We start from the raw sequence: 8206 nt of genomic DNA on the forward strand, positions 1-8206 counted from the left end.
AAAACTGTATGCTTGTAATGGGAAATATTGTCCAGTCTAAACACAGGATTTAAAGATCACCTCTAAATAAACCGCAGAAAGCTCTTTAAAATTAGATTATTATTTTTTTTCAAAACTTTAAATCTCAAACTGCTCTTTGTTTTTACCAAGTGATAGAGACTATTACATAATGAACAGGTCTGACAGAGCTGTTCTACACTTCAATGCACTGGATTACAGAGATATGTGACAATGCATGGACATGCACTGTCATTACATAGTGTACAACACATACCCCCCTGTGTCTGTAGAACTGTCACACTCTTCACTCTTACAAGCACCCGGCTTTGTCCAAACATGCACAGCCATGACTTAACTAACTCTCACTAACAGATGAATGCCATTCAGCTCTAAGCATTCACACCAGTGCCACGGTTTAGATTAATTTTCTCTCTTATTATGGAATGCATGCAAACTGCCCACCACATCACGCCACACTGACATATGCAGGTTAGTTTCTGAGAGAAAGCTGAGCTTAATTAACAAATTAATTGAAGCTTCCAACAGCCGGAGCGCACATCTGTTGTTGGCATCTTCCAGTGAGAGTGTCCAGTGAGAATTCATTTACTCTCCCCACTAACAAGCTATTGGCAGGCCAGCTAGACCCTGGTTTTCCTCAAGAGGATTTACATGAAAAACAAGATACTGTGTGTATGTGTGCGCGCATGGTAAAATGTTCACGCTCCTGGGCATATGTACATGTCAGGTGTGGACAGAGTACACATGCATCAAGTTGACTGGGTTGCTTTAGTTTCAAAAACCACAGCGGTGCAGATTGGTGTGATTTCTATTGTACAGTATCTATTTTCCAGTATCATCCTTCATCATTTTGTACATGATTTTTATATTGCTGTAAATGTCAAGTCTAGGCTTAAGAGAGGTGGGGGGATCTATTATTTATTCATTTATTAAGCATATGACAGTTTTATGCTAAACATGTTCATGACAGTAACAGAAGATCATACAGTGGTGGAACAGTGGAGGTATTACATTTCAAAAGCCATTACTGCCCTCATGTGGATGGAGTATGCAAGGCAAACATTTTCAACATGATATACAAATGTAATACATATTACATATTACAATTAACTGTGCATTAGACTATAGATTAAAAAAATGTCAGATGTTCTGGGATTGAGCCCCGGTTGTGGGTCCTCTGTGTGTGTGTGTGTGTGTGTGTGTGTGTGTGCATGCGTGTGTGTGTTTTGGGGGGTGGGGGCGTGTGGGGGCTAAATACATGCATGTTCAGGGTGCAGCTAAAAAAATGCATGTTAAGGATGTCAAGATGCTCCTACCACTGACTCTGACCACAGCACTGACCTCAGAACTGGAACTTGTCATTGGGTTCTCCACAGATACTGGGTTCTCCACAGAGGCTGCCTCCTGCTCCTTGGTAGTTTGGGTGAGTTAAATGCAGAGGACGAATTTCCCTTCAAGGATTAAAAGGGTGTTACGTACTTTAACCTGCCACCCCAGTTAAGAAACAAGGACATGGTCGTCTCAATATTTTTGCTGTAAAGAATGGGACAGTGATCATGTATGCAAACTAATCACAGTCGGAGAGGAGCAGTGCAAACGGATTCTGACCAATCACAGCTGCAAGGGGACAGTGACCACACATAGCTGAGACAAAATTTCATGTGACACAGGTCCAGAGGACAACATTGTTTCAGTTGAAGAGAACTGCAGTTAAACTGAAGAGAATTGTAGATAAATTAAAGAGAATTGTAACTAAATTGAAGAGAGCCGTAGCTAAACAGTTGCTCTAACAAATGAAAAAAGGCTTAGAAAAGGCACCTTTAAGATTAAGAGCTTTTTTTCTTGCACAGACCTGGACAAACACAACATGCTGTGTGAATGCTCTTGGAGATAAGGAGGTGATTAGAGTAGGGAGATATTACCACCTTATGTTCTTACTAAGCTAATAACCAACACATTTCTGATAGAAACATTGCTCTTTAAAAGACTAAGTACACTTTATCTCATGGGGGAAAGGCAATTACAGTACATGAGACAGGCAAGGGAGCCCCACATGCCAGAACTCTAACATTAAAAAAACTTCTATGAATCTGTACCTCAATTACAAAACCATTTTGCAACTACCCAGGCAAAAAATCCAATTCTTATTTCATCTTTAGCTTCACAATAGTTGATGCCTAGACCAATATGTGTGGATCCTGAGGAGGCCAATTCTTCTGACTCTTAAATAACGTTGGATTGTTTCATCACATCTTGGATTTCAAAGGTAGGTTTGGGAGGCTGGAGGTCTGATCTGATCCTCTGTACTGGGCTATGGCTGCTTTTCTCCACTCACCACTTCAGAGGCTTTAATGCAACAGGGAATGTGAGGGTCATGCCCCCATGACCCTGACCCCCTGATGAGTCACCTCACCCCCCCCCCCCCCATCTCACCCTCCACACTCTACCTCCTGCTCAGAGTTACTGACCAGGAATGATTTCATTTCTGCAGTGAATCTGTTGAAAAAGGGTTGTCAGTTATAACTTACAAAGTTGGTTCTTTTTTATGTCCTTGATGAAGAAAAAACAATGTTTGTTCCTGTGCGACTCTGCTGCTGCTCTACGAGTGAACTGCCTAATTTAAATACCACCGCCTAATTTAATACCAATCAAATCTCTGACTAAGGTATGTGAAACACTCACTATGGCAAATACTCACCTTGTTCAGTGTGTCAAGTGCAGGATGTTTAGCCATTCTTCCTCCGTCATTAATAACAGCTCTGTTTGTGCTAAGTGTACATTAGTTAGCTCCCTGACGGAGAAGATTGTTGCATTAGAGATGCGCATCCAGATACTTGAGAGGCTTAGTGAGAGTGAGAATAGCCTAGTTCCTGTAAAGGAAAATCTGGATGGCTCAGGAAGAGTTAGCAGCTCCCCAACTCCAGCACTAGAGCCCTCACAGCGGGGCGAATGGGTGACGACTCGGCGGCATAAGTGCAAAGCCAAAGCTAACTCCAAGGCTAGCCCACAAGAGACACACCCCTCCCCGCTTCACATGTCAAACAGGTTTGCCCTCCTCAGTGAAACACCCGCTGAGAAACCTGAAAGAGCTCTGGTTATAGGAGATTCCATTCTACGACACGTGAAGTTAGCTAGACCTTTAGGGGCACCAGCAGCCTTAGTTAGCTGTATACCGGGAGCCAGGGCGCCGGACATAGCAAGTAATCTTAAAGTGTTAAGTAAGCATAGATTTTCAAAGATAGTTTTCCATGTAGGAGCTGACGATATACGTCTTTGTCAATCAGAGATTACTAAAAGTAATATCGCAGAGGTCTGTAAATTAGCAAAGGCGATGTCCGACGCAGTAATATGCTCTGGCCCCATCCCAATCCAGTGAGGCGTTGTAGCTTACAGCAGGTTATGGTCGCTGAACTGCTGGATGTCCAGGTAGTACTCTGACAATAATTTGGGCTTTATAGACAATTGGAATAGTTTTGAGGGCAAGGCTGGCCTTTTAGGGCGGGATGGTGTCCATCCCACTTGGGAAGGTGCTGCTCTCATTTCTTGTAACATAGCGCATAGTCTCAGAACAGTTAATCTGTGACAATCCAGAGCCAAGGCCAGGGAGCAGACAAGCAGGCTAAACCGACCGTCTGCTAACTGCACAGAGTCATCACCCAGGTTAAACTATATTGAGACTGTGTCTGTTCCCCGACCTATACGAAAATGTAGAAACACTCAGAGAATTTGTTCTAGTAACCTACTTAAAATAGATTTAAATCATACTGAATGTACCGCCAGCACCTTTGATCTAAAGCTAGGACTGTTAAATATTAGATCTCTTACACCTAAAGCGCTTATTGTCAATGAAATTATTACTGATCAGGAGTTTAATGTACTGTGTTTAACAGAAACATGGATCAAACCAAATGAGTACGTCGCCTCAAATGAAGCTAGTCCTCCCGGATACAGTTATATACACCAGCCTCATCTAACTAGCAGAGGAGGAGGCGTTGCAGTTATTTATAATGATAATCTGGGCGTCATACAAAAACCCTTACATAAATTCAATGCGTTTGAAGTTCTTTATACAAACATAACGTATGTAGCCACAAAAAATAAGTCTACCCAGTCTATCACACTAATTATTATTTATAGACCCCCAGGCCGTACTCTGAATTCCTCTGTGAATTTGCAGATTTCATCTCAAACCTCGTTATTTCTTTAGACAAAGCTCTAATTGTCGGAGACTTTAACATTCATTTTGATAACCCAGAGGATCCTCTGAGAACAGCGTTCGTGTCCATTCTAGATTCAGTAGGGATTAATCAGACAGTCATAGGGCCCACTAATAATGGTGGCCACACCCTCGATCTTATACTAACACTCGAATTAAATCTCAGAAGTATAGTCACATTTCCACAATCTGAAGCTATCTCAGATCATTATTTTATCTCATTCAAAATGTTTCTTAGTAATAATATATGCACCTCGCCACGCTATCGTAATAAACACACGTTTACACCAGCTACTATGCAGAACTTTATCAACTTTGATTGGATCACTGTCACACCCCACAGAACTTGATCAGGCAACTGAATCTTTAGAGTCAACATTCCGCAACACCTTAGATAATGTGGCCCCACTTAAAAGGAAAATAATCAGAGAGAAAAAACTAGCTCCCTGGTATAATGAGCACACACGCACCTTAAAACTTACCACTCGAAAATTAGAACGTAAATGACGCCAAACTAAATTTGTAGTATTCCAGTTAGCATGGAAGGAGAGCCTCCTGAGCTATAGAAAAGCTCTTAGTGCCGCTAGATCAATGTGTCTTTCCACCCTAATAGAAGACAACAAAAATAATCCTAGATTTTTATTTAATATTGTATCAAAACTAACTGGGAATAAGATCACCTCGGAAACAGGCACACTATCAATATACAGTGGTGACGCACTCATGAATTTTTTCAGTAGCAAAATTGAAAATATCAGGCAAACAATTCAGACTATAAATTTAAAACCAGATGATTTGATAACTAACACTGTAGATAACAATATAACTATATCAGATCAGCGATTAGAATGTTTTACTCCCCTTCAAGCGACCGAATTAACCTCACTAATTTCTTCATCAAAATCATCAACTTGTGAATTAGATCCCTTACCTACACGTTTCCTCAAACAGATACTACCAGTAGTCATCGAACCTCTTCTAAATATAATCAGTTCCTCCCTTAGCACTGGGTATGTACCTAAATCTTTTAAACTAGCAGTTATCAAATCCCTAATTAAAAAACATGACCTTGACCCCTGTTCGTTGTCCAACTACAGGCCAATATCGAACCTCCCCTTCATCTCCAAGATCCTAGAAAAGGCTGTAGCACAGCAGTTATGCTCATACTTACATAGGAATAACGTTCATGAAATGTATCAGTCAGGATTTAGGCCTTATCACAACACAGAGACAGTACTGGTTAAAGTTGCAAATGACCTATTACTGGCTTCTGATCAGGGTTGTGTCTCCATGCTTGTGTTGCTTGAGCTCAGTGCAGCCTTTGACACCATCGATCATACTATTCTCCTTGATAGACTAGAAAATGTTGTTGGAGTTAAGGGAACGGCCCTCTTATGGCTTAGGTCCTACTTGACTGATCATTATCAGTTTGTTGATGTAAATGGTGACTTCTCCACACATACCGAGATAAAGTTTGGAGTCCCACAAGGTTCTGTTTTAGGCCCACTGCTTGTTTCTATATATATGCTACCTTTAGGTAATATTATTCGTAAACACGGTATTAGCTTCCACTGCTATGCTGATGACACACAGTTGTATGTCTCAGCGAAGCCAGACGAGAGACACCAGCTTAACAAAATTGAGGAATGTCTAAAGGATATTAGGCACTGGATGCTTACTAACTTCCTCTCACTTAACTCTGAAAAAACAGAAGTACTTGTACTAGGATCACGTGCAGCTAAGAGTAAGCTTTCCGATCACATAGTTACTCTGGATGGCCTTTCTCTTTCATCAGGTGCGGCAGTAAAAGACCTTGGTGTAATTATTGACCCCAGTCTTTCATTTGAAGCTCATGTAGATAATATTACCAGGATAGCCTTCTTTCATCTTAGAAATATTAACAGGATAAGAAATGCATTGTCATTTCAAGATGCTGAAAAATTGGTTCATGCTTTCATTACCTCTAGGTTAGACTATTGTAATGACTTACTGTCTGGATGTTCTAATAGGTGTATAAATAAGCTACAGTTAGTTCAGAATGCAGCAGCCAGAGTTCTTACTAGAACCAAAAGATATGATCACATCACTCCTATCTTATCCACACTGCACTGGCTCCCAGTCAAATCTCGTATTGATTATAAAATCTTACTATTAACCTATAGAGCACTAAATGGTCTTGCGCCACAGTACCTGCGCGAACTCCTGGTCTTTTATGATCCACCACGCCTACTTAGATCAAAAGGTGCAGGCTATTTGTTGGTACCTCGAATTGTGATGGCTACAGCAGGGGGCTGAGCCTTCTCTTACAGAGCCCCACAGTTATGGAACAGCCTCTCAATTAATGTTCAAGACTCAGACACAGTCTCTATGTTTAAGTTAAGGCTGAAAATGTATCTGTTTAGCCAAGCCTTTTGTTGACAGCTCTTTACTAGGCAAAGGAGCAGATCTGAAGGGTTTTCGGGCATAGAATGTTTGGTGAACTGGGATGTTTGGATACTGTCGCCCCCCCACTCTAACATGTTCACTCAGATTTGTTGACGGTGGAGTGGGTGGCCGCCTTGTATCCCAGAGTGCCATCATGTCCGTATTACCTTCTAGCTCTCCCTTTTAACTATGCTGTACTAGCTAGTCTTGCTGGAGTCTCTGCCTGCACTCGGCACACGATGTATATTTTCCCTTAACCATTATGTGGAAATGAACATCTAACAATGTCTCTCTCTGTAGTCTCTCTCTGTAGTCTCTCTCTCTCTCTCTTTCTCTCTCTCCCTCTCTGTTGAGCCACACAAGCTACTCGCCACACATGCTACTCCTGAGATACCAGTGATCCTGACTCCTCTTGCCCTCTGGACCGATCCATCCTGGTGTTATCATCTTTCGTCCCTGTCAGCCTCCTGTCAGCATCTCAATCCCCTTTGTTCATGCTCAAATTTACTTGCAATTGTAACTGCCCGCTGTGTCGGCACCTATTGCACACCTGTCTGGCCAAGAAAGGGTCTCCTCTCTCTGTGGTCCTTCTCAAGATTTCTCCCATTTTCCCATTTCCCTTTTGGGTTTTTGGGGAGTTTTTTCTTGCCCGCCATGAGGATTAAGTCAGGGGGTGCCATCCTGTTTTGATTTTGACTGTTGTGGACTGCAAAGCCCTTTGAGACTGTAAACAGTGATATTGGGCTCTAAATAAACTTGAAAAAACAGCTGGAAAGAGACCATGCATTACATCACCTTGGAGGAATGTTTGGTTCTGCCAAAAACAGAGAAGGAAAAATCACATTCCTTTTGTGACTGTTTGACTACACAGTAAGAGACTCAAAAAAACAAACAAACAAACAGCCAAATGGACTCATCATCCAGCAGTTTATGACATAGTTCAGTCAATTATGTAGTCTGGAACAACAAATTCTCCCACCTCCAGGGTTAAGGAATTGCACATATTATCTTCCAAACACAACCACATCTAATTCACATGAGTCTGATCTTGCAAAGGACATTTTATAACCCTGTCTCTCACTAGCAACTGGAGTTTGAAAAAGGAGGCTTGTGTTTTTTATGGTGGCTGCTGGGTAAGAATGTATTTTTACAGGTGAGTTGCAGTCATGTGATGACTGTGTTTAGGAATGTGTTGGGTCTGACTGGACAGGTGACTGAATAAAACTACAGTGAAGGATGGTACATCTCAACGACTGCTTTTCGGACTGAGTGGCTGAGCCAGGCTCCAACGAGTTCAGGACAGTGCATTAGGCGATCATCTTGATTGAAAGTACTAATGTGCATACATCAGCTGAGTGACTGAAACACTGGATGAACAGAAACTAGTGATGGAACTCAAGTTCTGACCTATATTCTCATGGTGGTGTCTGTTTAGGTATGCATTCCTTTTATCAAGCTCGATGAAATGAATCGGTCTCTGAATAAATAAGATCATATGAGATAAAGTATTTGGTGTGTTTTTCCCACCACTTCAATCTGTCTTTTTTA

General features: G+C 41.6%; 1 pseudogene; it reads left to right on the forward strand.

The window, feature by feature from the left end:
* Positions 1-1303: 1303 nt before the first annotated feature.
* Positions 1304-6652, forward strand: LOC115815223 (uncharacterized; annotated as a pseudogene).
* The last annotated feature ends 1554 nt before the right edge of the window (positions 6653-8206 follow it).

Source organism: Chanos chanos, chromosome 6, assembly GCF_902362185.1.
Source record: "Chanos chanos chromosome 6, fChaCha1.1, whole genome shotgun sequence".
Taxonomy (NCBI): Eukaryota; Metazoa; Chordata; class Actinopteri; order Gonorynchiformes; family Chanidae; genus Chanos; species Chanos chanos.